Genomic DNA, 17,006 nt, shown 5'->3' with positions numbered 1-17,006 from the left:
TACATCTCTATTTTTTTCCTGTTTTGCATGTTATTTTGGCATTAATACGTGTCACATATCAGTTTGCAAACAATAAAAAAACAATCATTGAGTTAGTAAAGGCGCATACGAACATGGTCTCTTATTTGCTTTCTTGAGTAAGACAGCTCCAAAATGCAGGTGTTTCAGCCTAGCTCAATGCTTTCCGTGGTGGTGAGGCAGAAAATACAAGGGTTGGTAATGTTCTCTAATTGCACTCTGATTGGTTGGCTCAGTGTTCTGTCACTCATGGGGACGCTATGTCACCGCAAAATCTACAGGGAGAGCTCAAAAGTTCAAGCCCCTTGGTTGCTACCATAGAGTTACTTTAGAAGTGCCCATCCAAGAAGACTCAGGGTCATTGGCTACAGATAAAATTAAGTCAAATCACGTTATATCTACTGTAGCTTTAATTGGACTGATCATGTCAACGTCACACATTCAAAATCTCAGCTAGCAAGCTAGACAAGCAGTCATCGTCATGAATCTACTGGCAAATGTTTTTTTTAAATTACAGAAATTCTATATAAAATGTATCGATGCTCTATGGCCATGGGACATTTAACATTACTCAACAAGTTGGAAATCGCAAATTCAACTATTTGTTTTCTTGGAAGGAATCAGTGGCTAACTACAAGTGTTGCAAACCAATCACTAGCCTGCTATTCAGTGGAGTGGGTGTGTGGTATACGTTTGGGTTTAAGGGTCTCTTTCCCAGGCTTAAAAGGATAAACATTCAACACCATGGGCCAGAAAAGGTTGAATACATTGGCCATGCTGTCAATCCAGCATGACTTCTCCGCATTCAAAACTACTGGAAACTTGGAACTGGGAAATCTCAGAATTCAGTGAGTTCAAGACAACTGGGAACGAGCTCCAACTGGAGACATACGTTTTGAATGGTCATCCAACTTAGAATTCCAAGTCGGGAACGCGGTCCTCTTTCTAAATCTCCGACCTGAAGGTCACTGAAGTCATGATTCAACCGTGTTTTCTAAACCCAGAGAATGCCAGACTTTGATGACAAAGTTTGATGACAAAATTTGCCCACAAGGACCGCCGCTCCACCTTCCTGCTCAAGTGAGCACAGCAAGGTGAATCCAAAAATGTATTGTATGCTGCTGCATAAATTATGTAATATACCAGGGAGATATGTATACTGTAGCAAAGAAAGTAATACTAAGTGTATGTTGTGTAGTAAAGTGTTAGAAGCCTATGTGCCTCACCCTAATAATCTTCCCCCCTCATCACTTAGCCTACTGTTCTGACTTGGTGATGCACATGCATCCTATAGCCTGTGTTAGAGAAATGTAATCTTTTAATATTTTAAGAGCATTCATTGCCTGCTTATATGCCCCTTTATTTCTCCTACAGTTCTGACTTGGTGTACAGGGAGAATACTGTAAGAATGGCCCGTGTTCTGAATTCTGTCGCTGTACATTTCAAAAGTCCTGAATAAATAGTTATATTGCCTACGTCCTTCCTAGCTCACTCATTAATGTCTTAGTAAAAATTACGGATTGCCTCTTATCCTCTCGTCATCCTCTTATTCCATAGTTTGTACATCTCAATTGTCAGTAGAAACCATATTTCTTTAAGCAAGTCAGCCATATCAGCTATGTTTTTTACAAAGGCGGTAAATGAGGCTGAATGATCTGTTTTGCTGCCAGACAAGGTTCTGCTGATAGCCAGGTGTAGCAATGGTAAAGATTCACTCCATGGTACTGAAAAGAAAGCCCTGCTGTGGGACAGCTTTATGTGGGCCCTAACTATTTGTGGGCACCGTTTGTCACCGTTCTAGTACAATTAATGTATTGTTTAGTGTTGTGTAGCGGCTTTGCTGGCATGCATCAAAAAACATTTTGGGTTTTTGCCCCACCAAGATTTAGATGCTAAAATCACCACTGGCACTAACACACGGTCTAGACTAATTTTGACCAGCTAATAGCCTAACCACTGATCAAACAACATTATGTACAACATGTTAAAATCCTCTTGCTGCAGGATTATTTTGCTGTTATAATTCAGGTCAAATTAAGATCCTACATGTGTAGCATTGAAATTAGCTCTGGTGTGTGGCAATGGTGACCACTCCCCAGTCATTGCGAGATGTGAGAATTGTTAGAGGACAAGGGTCATGTAGTTATTCTTAGTTACCGGCGGCAGCTGGATCGCATGCATGGATACCTTGATGTTGGTGAGACCAGGCAGTCGTCAGGGTGTAAGACAGTCATTAAAAGTGTAACTCTGTGTTGTTGTTTTTGTTGCACTGTTTTGCTTTATCTTGGTCAGTTCGCAGTTGTAAATGAGCACTTGTTTTCAACTGGCCTAGCTGGTTAAATAAAGGTGAACTAAAATAAATAAATAAAGGTTATAATGTCACCTCGTTCACACAGATAAAGTAATTGAAATGGCCATTATACTGTATTACATGTATAGGTAGCTCACGTCCTGGAATTAAATGAATGATATGATCTCTAAGGCTCAGACAGTCATTCAAACCAGTGCTCTGAATGAGATTCATTGAAACTCAGACTAGCATTCAACAATTCAATTCAGCACCATAGCATTTGACAATGGTAATTTAATGATGATGGATATTTATGCCCAGTGAGTAAATATAGCTGGAAATTAACGATGACTTTGCAGAAGTAATTCAAAAATCTACGAAAAGAGTCAGGAAGTACTTACTATGAATCCTTGCTAAAGAAGACTCTTTTGCAGGCAAGGTTCTCCATTATCACAGTAGCCAGACAGGGCACTTTGGTGCAACCATATAGATTCTCATATTAATTTTCGATTTTGCAGAAGCATTCCTGTAAAGGTTTATGGGGAATATATTTTGGGATGATGATTCGAATAAATGTATGCTGTCATGACAATCTGTGTACACGTAAGCAATAGAAAAACGTTGAATCCTACAGAACACAGAACTATGGTATATTAAACCAGAACAAACTTAAAGAAAGAGCACATGGTTTTAAAAAACAATTCTCACCCATTTCTTTAAATGTTTTATTTTTTAAATTCCCTCTCTTCCTGACTTGTTAAAACATATATATTTTCAGCATAAGGCTAGTGTATCTGTCATTAGCTACTAGCTTTCATCTGACGTCTTTATTCTTATCTGACACCCTGCTGTTCCTTGTTCTTTTTTAAATTTCCTGTTTTTGACATTCACTGACTCCCTGCTGTTCTGTGTGAGACCCTCTGAAGTCTCATGATCTAATGATCTGCCATGTGTGTGTCTCTCTATTGTGTCTGTCTGCAGAAGTCTCATGATCTAATGATCTGCCATGTGTGTGTCTCTCTATTGTGTCTGTCTGCAGAAGAAGTCTCATGATCTAATGATCTGCCATGTGTGTGTCTCTCTTGTGTCTGTCTGCAGAAGAAGTCTCATGATCTAATGATCTGCCATGTGTGTGTCTCTCTATTGTGTCTGCCTGCAGCAGAAGTCTCATGATCTAATGATCTGCCATGTGTGTGTCTCTCTATTGTGTCTGTCTGCAGAAGAAGTCTCATGATCTAATGATCTGCCATGTGTGTGTCTCTCTATTGTGTCTGCCTGCAGCAGAAGTCTCATGATCTAATGATCTGCCATGTGTGTGTCTCTCTATTGTGTCTGTCCGCAGAAGTCTCATGATCTAATGATCTGCCATGTGCGTGTCTCTCTATTGTCCGCCTGAAGCAGAAGTCTCATGATCTAATGATCTGCCATGTGTGTGTCTCTACCCTGTTTCTGCCTGCAGAAGAAGAGGATAACTCTGAAGTCCTGTATCCTGGCTATGATTAACATACCCAGTCACTACCGCTGTCTCTGTGTCACTCACTTGCTGGGATGGACCATCTTCCTCTGCAACAGGCTCTTCTTCACAGACTTCATGGGACAGGGAGAGAGGAAGGGAGGGAGAGAGAGAGACCATTAAAGGACAAACTAATTATATCACTCAGACTACTAATGATTGCCCTTATTTGACAGTGGTCATAAGAGAACTTAATGTTTTCACTCCATTATGCGATCGAGGTTCATCACTGTGTTCATTAAAAGGCTTCCTGTTTATTTATTTAGCACCATCACAACATGCCCTGATTGGTGGGTAGTCTCTCGTCACAGCCTTGGCTGATTTGGTTCTGTGTGCCCAACTATTAATTGCTCTGTAATGAAGACATTGACAGACCGGCTTTATGGTGGTCAGGTCTCATCTGATCTGTATGCTGATGACTGCTCTTACGCAGGCTGCTGTCACATGGTGGTGGTGATTTAGTGGTTGAGACTGAGGCAAACTAAGCAGCAGGTCAGACCTAAACATACTGTGCTTTCACTGTATCAATAGAGAGCCGTGGCAGATGTTCTACACCTGCATTGCTTGCTGTTTGGGGTTTTAGGCTGGGTTTCTGTACAGCACTTTGAGATATCAGCTGATGTACGAAGGGCTATATAAATCAATTTGATTTGATTTGATGTGGTTTATGTTGTTGACACATGGGATGGAACTTGTTAACTGTTACAAGCTACTGTACAGCACATGCATTTTAAGATAAATACATCATCGTCCTCCATCACTTCATGCAGGCAAAGGCTTTTATCTTAACCCTCAACCACCATACCACCACTTATTGATTATATGTCAGAGGAGTGGGTAGAGATTGGAGAGACATATTGAATCAAACACCACATTTATGTAAGTAACTAGTTCAATTCGTATTCAGCTGTGGTGGTGACTTTGTCTCCATTGTGCATGTAATTATCATAATTATGATAATCATCATACTTGGTCATAAAGTGTGTGTAATAATGGTTATTTGTGTGTGATGACAGATTGTGTATAAGGGCAACCCGTATGCGGACCATAACTCTACAGCCTATGAGCGGTATGAGAGGGGGTGGAGATTGGATGCTGGGGTCTCTGTATCAACTCTGTCTCCTCTGCTCTCTATTCCTGTTGTGTCGCAGCATTCATAAGTAAGACATTATTGACAGGTAGCCTAGTGGTTAAGAGCATTGGGCCAGTAACTGAAAGGTTGCTGGTTTGAATCCCTAAGCTGACTTGGTGAGCATGGAGATGTGCCCTTGAGCAAGGCACTTTACCCTAATTGCTCCTGTATGTTGTTCTGGATAAGAATGTCTACTAAATGACTAAAATGTCAAACGTAAATGTAATTGTAGTCATCCAATGTCCACAATGTGATTTAGCTCCAGGGTATTCGTGTAGTCACCCAATGTCCACAATGTGATTTAGCTCAAGGGTATACGTGTAGTCACCCAATGTCCACAATAGAGCCGTAGCTAATATCCTTTGCGAATGTTTGTTTTGTTGTAAAGAGACTTACTTCACTCCTGATTCTAAAGCTTATGAGTTCATATCTTGTCTGCTCATGTCCAAACAACACAGGGAACTTTCCACAGAAGTTTGCTCCGAGCCTGCTTGGCGACTGTGGTAACATGTTGTGTGACACACACTGATGTAATAACGCATACCCTTAAGCTAAGTCACAGCACAGAACGTATTCAATCATTCACTGCATAAGTGCATAGCAGATGCTTATAATTTCATTATTGTTCGGTAATTTATTTAATTAAGTAAGACTTACTTGTCTTATACTTAAACTCCAATCACTGAAAGTAGAGCATGGAGAACAAACCAAATTGATTTTCTGTCTATGGAGAATAGTGACACACATTTGCATGCATTAGATCCAATGCCAGTAAGCAGAACAGCAGGCCATCGTCATCCCATGTAACTGAATTACCAATGATGACGTGTTTGTTTATTCAGTGGCATTCACATTTTTGACACAAGGAAAGCAAAGTAATAAGGAGCACTATCGCAACACTTTGCTAAAATAGATGAGGGATAAGAAATGGCTTATTCAAATCCCAAGCAGATAGAATTTTTGTTGTGCCCTTGAGTAAGAAATCACTTCTCTATTTAGTTATACCTGCAGTCTTCTTAGACATGTTGCATGTTCTTACACAGTAGTATATACTGTAAAAATAAAAATAAATCTTACTTGGCAGTACCAATCCACATACCGTGTAAAGATGAAATCTCCCTCCCTCTCTTCCTTCTCTCTTTCTACGTCTGATGTGTCTTCAGATGTCCAGAGGCTGCTGCAGCCCTTCGTTGATCTGAAGGGGCTCAACTTTGTGGGATACTTTGTGTTTGGTCTGGGCATCAGTCTGATCAGCCTGATCCCCAACATCATCACCACCCTCATCCTGTCTTCGGAGTCATGTCCAGCACCTTGTACACCATCCCCTTCAACCTCATCTCAGAGTACCATCAGCAGGAGGAGGTCAGTACCCTCTCTCTCTCTCTCTCTCTCTCTCTCTCTCTCTCTCTCTCTCTCTCTCTCTCTCTCTCTCTCTCTCTCTCATTGCCTGGTTCCACGTGTTTGTCCAACTACAATGACCATAGGAGTTGGCAAGACTGCACAAACAGATATCGGACCAGGCTAGTCTCTCACCTCCAGATAGTTATCATGGAACTGACAGTGGGTTGTGCATTCTGGAGCTGTAAATGCTTACATTAAAAGTTAATAATGTGTAGAGTTTGCAAAATTCATCCACCACCTGTCTGCAGCTCAAATATGGAGTGATGCGAACAGCTGCCCTTTTAAACTTGAATGCTCACCATGTCATTTACCACAGTGGAGAGGTGACCTCCCCTTTTCCTTTTGATGGAGGTGTAAAGGTACTTTCCAATTATCTTTATTGATTGGCTCTATATTCTGGTTTCTGTCCAAAGTGTCATAAATCACTTGTAATTCACATAGCAAATGTAATCCCACTGTAGGTTGGTGTCTGTGGAATACTTGAATATCATCTATGCCAAATTACTTTTTACCCTAATTTCTTTTGAGTTTATTCCAAAACTGTCTAAATCAATACCCATCACCCTCCAAAGAAGAGGGAATTTACCTGCCAGCTTGGCCCGAAAATATTTTTGGGTATCACAGATTGTTCTGGCAGTTCTCACATAAAAACTTAATTGTGAGGAATGTGTAACTTGCTTTTTACATTTGTAACACATACAATGTTTGGGAAAATCATGCTGAAAGGGGCCATTCTTGGCCCTTTCAGAACCTTTTCTAAATCCACTTTGAGCCAGGAGAGATTGACATGCATATTATTAATGTTAGCTCTGCGTGTACATTTAAGGATCAGTCGTGCTGCTCTGTTCAGGGCCAATTGTAATTTGCCGATGTCCCTCTTTGTGGCGCTTTACCATATGCCTGGACAGTAGTCCGGGTGCAACAAAACTATGGCCTGTAGGTCTTGTTTTGTTGATAGCAATGTCAAGAAAGTAGAGCAGCGCTTTATTACGGACAGACCTCTCCCTATCTTAGCAATATGTTTTGACCATAACAGTTTACAGTATTTAAGGTGCTCCAATGCTTGGTAAATTAATCGCACAAAGTCAAAGACCTAAAAATCCTACAGCCTATCCCACCCCGAGCTGCAACACTGACAGGCTAGGGGCTGTCCACACTTGAAGAGCTGAGTGAATATTTGTTTTTAGAAGCTCTGTGCACAGGCATGACAGTTGGTATAATTTACTTGAAGCAAAAGTCTACTGCAATGAGACTTTGTCCTTGTGTTTCTTGGCTATTTACATTGTTATGTTCACAAGCTTGGTTGTTTTTCAATATTTGAGTTTCAACTGCTAGGGAAGAGAAGACAACGCAGCCACAGATAGAACAATGAGACAGATATTTCACCGGATGTGTAAATGTGAAGCAACCGCTTGGCATTTCCACTCACTACCCAATATGGTAATGAGAGGAAGCCCAGTGGCTGGCAGTGGGAGAAGATGGATTTTGGCCAACATTCTGCAAATGTTCTCATCGATAGTTCCCACTCTTCCCTAGTTTTCTGTTCCCAAAACTAAAATCTGTTATGAACAGAGTTGGCTACGTTTTAAATACTTTAACCTTTGTCAAAAAAAAAAAAAATGTTGTTTAGGAGTGCAAAGGCGAATTTAGTTATTGCACACGTGCACTTCACAGAGTAGGCGTTCCCTAGTGGAAATATGCAGATGTATGCTAGAATGGGCTAATAGGACCTCCTTGCTTGTTCTGCCCACGATGATTCATTTGTTCCCATTGGAAACGACAGGCTGGGGTCTGTCTTGGTTTATTTATACAAATCTTTGACGCAGTCAGACTCTCATTCTCACAGGAGAATGACTCAAGTCGCATTGCTACGGAAATCTCCCACCCTTACAGGGACAGGTGAACATCTGTTAAACAATATACCACATTACTTCTTATTAGTAATGCATTTATTGTTTTAGAAACATTACAAAGCATGCTCATCCATTTTTGTTTTGTTGGTGTAATTTTTGCTGAAAAAAAAAGATTTTGTCTGGTAAAAATCTGAATGGCTGGTAGATTTTTTAATTTACCTGACACAGTGGCTGGTGGACAAAAAAAATACATTTTTGGCCCTGATAATACTATATTGAATGCATTAACAGAAATGACCATAACCAAACAAACATTGCAGATTAGAAATGATGGACAGTAACGGTAACTGTAGGCTACTAACTGGTGATATATGTAATGGGGAATTGATAGACAGCAAACAACGCACACAATGAAGTTATGAAACAATGAATACGCACAAAAAGGAGGTAGTGAGCACATCCTGGAGAGAGACGTACCTTGTGCATCTGAGCCACAATCCCCATATTCTTGGTCCGTGTCATCCCTGCGGCTTCTTCAATGGATTAGTCCACTGAGAGAGGCGCAAATCAGACAGGTCTGGTGTGATACTTAACTTGACATTTCTGCCATCCATCGTGAGATCGTGGGAGGACAACCAACCTTTCAATTAATGGCAATGCATTTCTAATATGCAATAAATGCTAGGTTACACAATTTCTTATAATAACAGTCTCCAGTATCATCATTTCCAAGCAAACAAAAACAGGGAGAAGGTCGTATCTGTAGACATGCTGAGATAAAAGAACATCCTCTTTGTCAGAATTCAGTCAGCCTTCACAAGATCAGGCAAGTCAGTTAAGAACAAACTCTTATCTACAATGACGGCCTACACCGGCCAAACCTGGACGACGCTGGGCCAATTGTGCTCCGCCCTATGGGACTCCCAATCACAGCTGGTTGTGAAACAGCCTGGATTTGAACCAGGGTGTCTTTAGTGACACCTCTAGCACTGAGATGCAGTGCATGATATTCAGTTTCACTGGCAGATACTGTAGTATGTTCTATAGATGGTCTTAAACTGCAGTAATGTATGTCTGAGATGATATGAACATGACTGGGCATTCAAAAATATCTGTATCCACTCATCATCATCAATAGTGTCTCCCAGGTCTTCCTCACATTTTAGTTTGACATGTTTTGTGTTATTGGGAAAAGCCTCTATCAACCTTAAATACAGTTTGGAAATCAACTTGAGGTTTGTCAGACTGCCTTAAAATAGTTTCAATCTTTGAAGTTTCTGGCTTGTCCAGTGTTTTCTGCACTGAGAGAATAAAGTGTTGTATCTGCAAAAGTTCACCTCAGCGCCGTCACAGACTGGACTTCCCTGGCTGTCTGACCCTGATGAGACCCCTGTCACCATCTGATCCTGCTCAGATGAGGCATGACAAAGAATTACCTTGGTGTACATTTATACATTGTTTTATCCAATAATATAATCAATGGTTCTATAATTGAAATAAGCATTATCCCCAGATCCCAGACTGTAGCCCACCCATCAACTCAAGAAGGAACTTTATACATTCATTGATTGTAATTATATACTGCAAAATTCACCTGTTCTCCGTAGACTGCTCTTCCCTGGCTGTCTGACCCTGCTGGGACACTTGTCACCATCTGATCCTGCTAAGACTGACTGTGCACCATGACAGCATAGTCTGTAGAGCTGTTTATACTGTGTCAGTGTGAAAAGTAGGGAATTAGCTAGGGAAACCGAAAGATCAATAACGTTACATTGTTTTACTGATTCCAATAAAAACGCACATTGCACTGTCAAAAAAAGTCAGAATATCGGTCTTCAATCATTTGGCTGCTGGTTTCATTGTTTGATTCAGGTCTAGTGTGATTGAGGCAAAGATAATAGCTAAAGTTAGTAAGATAGCTACCTAATGTTTGCCAACTTATTGCTAGCTCTAAGGGTACATCAACTGACGAAAACTAGCCAAGTTAATTGCTTTCTGTTGAAACGGGACAAAAAGGATACAAAACATTTTCATACACACCCCAGCTGTTAGATACTGCTACCAGACAGATAACTCAAGCTGCACTGGCTGTGGTAGCTACTAACTAGCTAGGTAGTTCATTCTCTTCAGACAGAACTTCAAGCGAGAAAGGATGAAACATCACCATAGCTAAAATTACATGTTAGTTACACTACTAGTTCAGCAGTTACCTCGCCAGCTACATCAGTCAAATAAAGAGTAGCCAGTTTCTGCTCTGCTCGCTTTTACAACTAAGAGAAAATGCCCCCTTTCTGTCCTTACAACCCCAATCTCACCAATTAACATTACTATAATAGTCTGGCCATAGTTCAGCGTTACCTGCTGAGCCTGTCAATGCTGAGTGATCAACAATTTGTTGGTCAGTATGTGACCTAAGCTAAGAGCAGGTGTGACCTTCACAACAGACACACGTCCCAAAAACCCTCCCCTCTCTTCAGACAGAGAGGACAACCTCCTCCTCTCCTTAAATCAGCAGTCAGCTGTAGAAACAATAACAAAGCCGTGTCCCAGGCCCTGGTTCGGTACAAAGCTGAGGGATGGGGCTGGAGAAATTTAACCACTCTAAAATTCATAGACAGAGCTTTGGATGCAAGGACTGACTATCCATGATATCACAATTATTGCTTTAACCATGTTTTAAGGCTATATAGTGTTTGTTTATATTTTCTTTGTTCAAAAATGTTGAAATAAAACCAGATGTTATTTGGGGTTCTGATGGACTAAGCTCATGAGGCATTTATAAGTAAGTTATATTCTTCAAAAATCAATGGGTACATATCATTAATTCATAAGTCCAAAAATGTATGTGGCTGATTGACCCTCTGAAATCGTTTCTGTTAGATACAGATAAGATTAGCATTCCTGCAACATTATTCTGAGAAATTAAGCTAATTGATTGCACCCAAAATGGCAATTTTAATTTATAGCATTCATCTAATATTTAATAAATATAGTACCTAACATCTGATTTTTCTAACAATGAGTTAGGAATCCAAAGAAATGGTGAAAAGCCACCCAAGGACACCCCACGTCAATCCTACCATAACAACCAGTATATAGTATCAGTTCTCTATCTCTGACAAGTAGTATGGAGCTGCAGCTCAGAGTATTGTTTCTTCACCCTATGTAACATATTCTCAGTGAATTTGGTGATGTTCAGAGAAAATATTAATTGAAGTTGTTAGGTTTTTGTCCCACCCCACATTCTGATATTACCAGGTTCTGACCAATAGATGGTGGTGTTCCCTCTACTAGGTGAAAATCTGACACTTTTGTTGGCCACTGTTTCAAATGTTGTTTCACAAGTCAGTGCATTCAGAAGATATTCAGACCCCTTGACTTTTTCCACATTTTGTTACGTTACAACCTTACTCTAAAATGGATTCAATACCCCCCCCCCCTCATCAATCTACCTACACACAATACCCCATAATGACAAAGCAAAAACAGGTTTTAAGACATTTTTGCAAATTTATTTTAAAAAAAATGAAATATTACATTTACATAAGTATTCAGACCCTTTACTCAGTACTTTGTTGAAGCACATTTGGCAGCGATTACAGCCTCGAGTCTTCATGGATATGACGCTACAAGCTTGGCACACCTAAATTATATTTGGGGAGTTTCTCCCATTCGTCTCTGCAAATCCTCTCAAGCTCTGTCAGGTTAGATGGGGAAATTAGATGGAGAAATTAGTCATCTGAACAGAGGAAAACAAATCCCACAACTCACTGAGAACACAGGACATAGGATGAAGAAACAAAACTATTTGCCACAGCCCCATACTACTTGTCAGACATAGCAAACTAATACTACACTGAATAAAAATATAAACGCAACATGTAAAGTGTTGCTCCCATGTTTCATGAGCTGAAATATAAGGTTCCAGAAAGGTTTCATATGCACAACAAGCTTATTTCTCTCAAATATTGTGCACAAATTTGTTTACATCCCCGTTAGTGAGCATTTCTCCTTTGCCAAGATAATCCATCCACCTGACAGGTGTGACATATCAAAAAGCTAATTAAACAGCATGATCATTACACAGGTGCACCTTGTGCTGGGGGACAGTTAAAGGCTACTCTAAAATGTGCAATTTTGTCACACAACACAACTCCACAGATGTCTCAAGTTTTGAGGGAGCTCGCAATTGGCATGCTGACTGCAGGAATGTCCACCTGCAGTCAGGTTGCCAGATAATTTAATGTTAATTTATCTACCATATGCCACCTCCAATGCCGTTTTAGAGAATTTGGTAGTAAGTCCAACCGGCCTCAACCGTAGAGCACGTGTATGGCATCGTGTGGGCGAGCGGTTTGCTGATGTCAAAGTTTTGAACAGAGTGCCCAATAGTGGTGGGGCTATGGTATGGGCAGGTATAAGCTACGGACAATGAACACAATTGCATTTTATCGGTGGCAATTTGAATGCACAGAGATACCGTGACTATATCCTGAGGCCCATAATTGTGCCATTCATCCACCGCCATCACCTAATTTTTCAGTATAATAATGCATGGCCCCATGTCGCAAGGATCTGTACTCAATTCCTGGAAGCTAAAATGTCCCATTTCTTCCATGGCCTGCATTCTCATCAGACATGTCACCCATTGAGCATGTTCCACCCAATATCCAGCAACTTCACAAAGCCATTGAAAAGGAGTGGGACAACATTCCAAAGGACACAATCAACAGCCTGATCAACTATGCTGTGTGAAGTGTGTGTGGTGCTGCATGTGACAAATGGTGGTCACAGCAGATAATGACTGGTTTTCCCAGTCATGTGAAATCCGTAGATTTGGGCCTAATTTATTTCAATTGACGATTTCCTTATATGAACTCAGTCAAATCTTTTAAATGATTACATGTTGTGTTTATATTTTTGTTCAGTGTATATATACTTGTTGTTGGGGTGAGATTGGCATGCGGAATGGCTTTTCACCATTTCTTTGGATGCCTCATGTCTTACTCATTGTCAGAAAAAACGTTTGGCACCATTTGGATGATAGGTACTATATTTATTGAATATTATATGAATCCTATTAAAATGGCCAATTACATTTTATAATATATTTCAAAATGATAACGTTGCAGAAATGATAATCTTATCTCTTTCTAACTACAGAAACGACTTCAGAACAATCTGAAGTGGTGGGTGTCATGATTTGCTGAAATGACATGGAACTACCCAGATGTGAAACAGGCTTCGCTAAGACATAATGCTTTTCTATTAGTGTTTTGATTTAGAAGTGAACACAACCTTTCAGGATGTAAATAGGGAAAGGTTTGGCTTTGGATGGAAAAAGTGATTAATGAGATTATCTTCGGCCAATCTGCACTTTACCTTATATTCAACCCTTCCTGTCACCTTCAGTAAGGACATCTCTGGACAGCACTTTTCACTGGTTAGTGAAAATATCTATGAACTTAGGACAGTTTTGATCCAAATCTGAATTTGATCTAAATCATTTATATTGTTTATGTTAATATATCTCAATGAAAATCAATTTTCTTTGATATTTAATTAGCATAATCAATCTAAATTATTTGGATCAAATTCAAATTTGGAACAAAACTCTCCTGAGTTTTAAGATGTGTACTATTTTATCCATATTATCCACCTGAGAACATAATGTACCGTAATAAAGTTCCAAATTACTAACTGTAGTCCAGTCTGCCGATGCACGAGGCTGATTAATTTCAGTAGAGATAATCCTTAAATCACTGCTTTCACTATAAATTGGGGAAATACTAATACTGCATAATAAAACAGATGGAATGATTCCAAACAAGTTCATAAGTTACAAAGCAAAAGTTCTCCCACCCTTGCTCCCGGGTGGTCAGCGGTCGAAGGCACTGCAGCTCAGTGCAAGAGGTGTCACTACAGTCCCTGGTTCAAATCCAGGCTGTATCACATCCGTCCGTGCTTGGGAGTCCCATAGTGCAGGGCACAATTGGCCCAGCATTGTCCAGGTTTGGCCGGGGTAGGCCGTCATTGTAAATAAGAATTTGTTCTTAACTGACTTGCCTAGTTAAATAAATAAACACATTTTAAAAATCCTCAATTTCACTACCATAGAGCACATATTTGTAATGTGCCTGCTTTCCACTATCCCCTCTGATAGATTAGTCAATTACACTGATTTATTTCAAACTCAGCTCCATTGCCTAGTAATCTATTGTGTTATCAATTTATTTACTCCCTATTGTAATGATGGGGCGGTGAGTCGGAAGCAGGTGCAGATGAAATGTTTTAATAAAACAACAAAACCAAGAACACGACACTAACATAAGGCAGGACATCAATACACAAGAACAATGCAAACTGGTGAATGAAATGGGGACTGACATATAAAGAGGAGGAAATTATGAAGGTAACGGAGGCCAGGTGTGAATCATAATGATAATGATTCCCAGGTGCACGTAATGATGAGTGCCAGGTGTGCGTAATGATGAATCCCAGGACCGGTGGTTAATATTCTGGCGATGTCGTACGCCAGAGGGGAGGAGCAGGAGCAGACGTGTCACCTACAGTATAGAGCAGGACATGAAAGGGATTTGTGTTAACTAGTTTATTGATTTGGAGATGAGGCATTGCTTCTAATTCTGCTTACCAGGCATGTTCACAAGACTCTTCCCCAGCCACTCTTACTCAAGTATTGTGTCACCATGTCTCCCATTCCCTTCAGTTTTACCACATGCTTTTCACTACATGTTTTATAGTGTGAACTGTGAATACGTTTGTCATGAATACATTTTGTTGTGTGTTTGCATATGTGTGCACGTGTGTGTGCGCGTATGTGCATATTTGTGTGGTGTGCACACTTGAGTGTGAGAGTGTTTCTTATGGAATTTCCAAAATGATTTTTTTCCTCTTGTGACATTATACTTATAAAAATTGAATGTTTTCCATCCTCCCACCGGGTGTAGAGGAACCTGGGGAAAGGTAATCTTGCTGGACAGGATCGAGGCACCGGCATGGATTGTGCAGCGCTCACGTGTATGATGCAGCTGGCTCAGATCATCGTAGAGGCGGGACTGGGTCGTTGGTCAACATGGCAAGAAGTGTGATTGTGGTGGTCCTCTTCACATCAACAATGTCTTTACTTGGTTGTCTGTTCATCGCCCTCCACATCAGATACGTGGAATAATCTCTTTTAATAAAGATATTTACGAAGACCCTGTATTAACCTGGTCTCCCTATATTCTTTAAATCATTTGAAGGGTTTTGTAAATGGCTTCAAAAGATGCATTATACAGTTGAATTTGGAAGTTTAAGTACACCTTAGCCAAATACATTTAAACTCAGTTTTCACAATTCCTGACAATTAATCCTAGTACAAAATCCCTGTTTTAGGTCAGTTAGGATCACCACTTTATTTTAAGAATGTGAAATGACAGAATAATAGTAGACATAATGACTTATTTCAGCTTAAATTTCTTTCATCACATTCCCAGTGGGTCAAAAATGTACATACACTCAATTAGTATTAGTATTAGGTAACATTGCATTTAAATAGTTTAACTTGGGTCAAACGTTTTGGGGAGCCTTCCACAAGCTTCCCACAATAAGTTGGGTGAATTTTGGCCCATTCCTCCTGACAGAGCTGGTGTAACTGAGTCAGGTTTGTAGGCCTCCTTGCTCGCACACACATTCTCAGTTCTGCCCACAAATGTTCTATAGGATTGAGGTCAGGGCTTTGTGACGGCCACTCCAATACCTTGACTTTGTTGTCCTTAAGCCATTTTGCCACAACTTTGGAAGTATGCTTTGGGTCATTGTCCATTTGGAAGACCCATTTGCAACCAAGCTTTAACTTCCTGACTGATGTCTTGAGATGTTGCTTCAATATATCCACGTAATTGTTCTTCCTCATGATGTCATCTATTTTGTGAAGTGCACCAGTCTCTCCTGCAGCAAAGCACCCCCACAACATGATGCTGCCATCGCCGTGCTTGACGGTTGGGATGGTGTTCTTGGGCTTGCAAGCCTCCCCCTTTTTCCTCCAAACATAACGATGGTCTTCATGGCTAAACAGTTCTGTTTTTGTTTCATCAGACCAGAGGACATTTCTCCAAAAAGAACAATCTTTGTCCCCATGTGCAGTTGCAAACTGTAGTCTGGCTTTTTTATGGCGGTTTTGGAAGTGTGGCTTCTTCCTTGCTGAGTGGCCTTTCAGGTTATGTCGACGTAGGACATGTTTTACTGTGGATATAGATACATTTGTAGCTGTTTCCACCAGCATCTTCACAAGGTCCTTTGCTGTTGTTCTGGGACTGATTTGCACTTTTCGCACAAAAGTACGTTTATCTCTAGGAAACCGAACCCGTCTCCTTCCTGAGCAGTATGACGGCTGCATGGTCCCATGGTGTTTAAACTTGCGTACTATTGTTTGTACAGATGAACGTGGTAGCTTCAGGCGTTTGGAAATTGCTCCAAAGGATGAACCAGACTTGTGGAGGTCTACACATTTTATTTTTTTTACAATTTCTTTTGATTTTCCTATGATGTCAAGCAAAATTACTTGCACTGAGTTTGAAGGTAGGAAATACATTCACAGATACACCTCCAATTGACTCAAATGATGTCAATTAGCCTATCAGCAGCTTCTAAAGCCATTACATAATTTTCTGCAATTTTCCAAGCTGTCTGAAGGCACAGTCAACTTAGTGTAATGTAAACTCCTGACCCACTGGAATTGTGATACAGTGAATTATAAGTGAAATAATCTGTCTGTAAACAAATGTTGGAAAAATGACT

At 40.3% G+C, this 17,006-nt stretch overlaps 1 pseudogene; it reads left to right on the top strand.

Moving 5' to 3' along the window:
* Positions 1–3,734: 3,734 nt before the first annotated feature.
* LOC110536808 lies at positions 3,735–15,424 on the top strand (annotated as a pseudogene).
* Positions 15,425–17,006: the final 1,582 nt, after the last annotated feature.

Source organism: Oncorhynchus mykiss, chromosome 12 (assembly GCF_013265735.2).
Source record: "Oncorhynchus mykiss isolate Arlee chromosome 12, USDA_OmykA_1.1, whole genome shotgun sequence".
NCBI classification, from domain to species: domain Eukaryota; kingdom Metazoa; phylum Chordata; class Actinopteri; order Salmoniformes; family Salmonidae; genus Oncorhynchus; species Oncorhynchus mykiss.
This window is presented reverse-complemented; position numbering and strand designations above follow the sequence as displayed.